This window comes from Phacochoerus africanus, chromosome 3 (assembly GCF_016906955.1).
Source record: "Phacochoerus africanus isolate WHEZ1 chromosome 3, ROS_Pafr_v1, whole genome shotgun sequence".
NCBI lineage: Eukaryota > Metazoa > Chordata > Mammalia > Artiodactyla > Suidae > Phacochoerus > Phacochoerus africanus.
Window position 1 is genome coordinate 179360282 of NC_062546.1, and position 1337 is coordinate 179361618.

The 1337-nt window shown below is 36.9% G+C and overlaps 1 pseudogene; it reads right to left on the reverse strand.

Annotated features, from left to right (window-relative positions):
* Positions 1 to 566: 566 nt before the first annotated feature.
* LOC125121983 (transcription factor BTF3-like) lies at positions 567 to 1056 on the reverse strand (annotated as a pseudogene).
* Between the last annotated feature and the right edge of the window lie 281 nt (positions 1057 to 1337).

Consider the following 1337-nt stretch of genomic DNA (forward strand, 5'->3'; position numbering starts at 1 on the left):
TTTTCTCAAGATCCATATCTGTGTTGCCTCTATGGTAAATAGCTGAAATTTCTATGCTATTTGGAATTCATTTGTATCCAACTATTTGGAGTTTATTTGTATTCTTTAACATTTGGGTAATATATTATTCTTTCAGTTGATGGCTATTTTAACACAAAATGTGCAAGAAGGCAATTTCGTAATAGCTCATTCTTGTGTATATGGAGTTGTTCTGTTTATTGTGTTGTCTTTACTTGATTTCACTAAAAATGTCATTTAATAATTACTTTTAAATAACAAAATTCAGTTAACCTACACCTGATGTAAGAAAAGGATTTTTTTCCTAATCAAAAATCTTTATTAATCTTTGTTTCAAACTTAATTCTCAGACTTCTTCAGCTTAATTAGGTGCAAAGGATGAATTGTGTATAAACAAAAACTGAAAAGAGCTGTAGTGTCCAGGGTCTCAGCTTAAAAATATTAAAAGATCTAGATTTTATCAGATCCATAAACAAAAATTTTAAAAAGCAGTCATAATATAAAACAGCAGCTCTTCAAGTTTTATCTTCTTTAGAAGTTGCCTCAATTCATTGTGCTTTATTCTTGGAAGCCTCATCAGAATTCTCCACAAGATCTGGAATTCCATCATCACCATCCTCTCCAGTAGCAAGTGCGGCCTTTCCTTCCACAGATTGTTTGGGCAGAGCTTCAGCCAGTCTCCTTAAACTGGTCAGACTGTCTGTGCCAAGCTAGTTTAAGATGCTGGGTAGCATTTTTGTCAGCTGCTTTGTCTCAGCATGGCCTGTGATGGTGAAAGTGTTTGCTGCCAGAGATGCCTGAACTTTAGGGTTGTTAAAATGGATCACTGCATCGCTGGTTTGTGAAAATATTCACCCCTTCAATACCAGAGATATTGTTTACACCTAACTTCTTTAAAGAGAACCGAAGCTTTTTGACACCTGCTGGGACTGTTCTATGAACAACCTTCTTCTTTCTGTGAGCAGTTCCTTTCCCACAAATGTGCACTTGTGCCTTCATTTTGGAAAGTTTCTCCTGGTTCATGATAGTTTCTTTCATCTTGTTGGACTGGAAACGGGGCTTTCGGGGTTTAGGGTTAGTGCTCAGGGGATCTCGAGCAGACCAGCTGAGATTAGGCGTGGACACACACATGCGTGGACGCAAGATGGCAGAGCAGAAAAGGATTTTTTTCACGTTTATAATTTATGATACACTTAAGTAAATTGTGACAAGTTCCTGCATTAAGTGACAATCAGTATTCCCTGACTATTTGGAGTGGCCATTTTGAAGGAATTGGATTGATTTTACTTTTTCCCAACTTTAGTAATCTCTACCTCTGT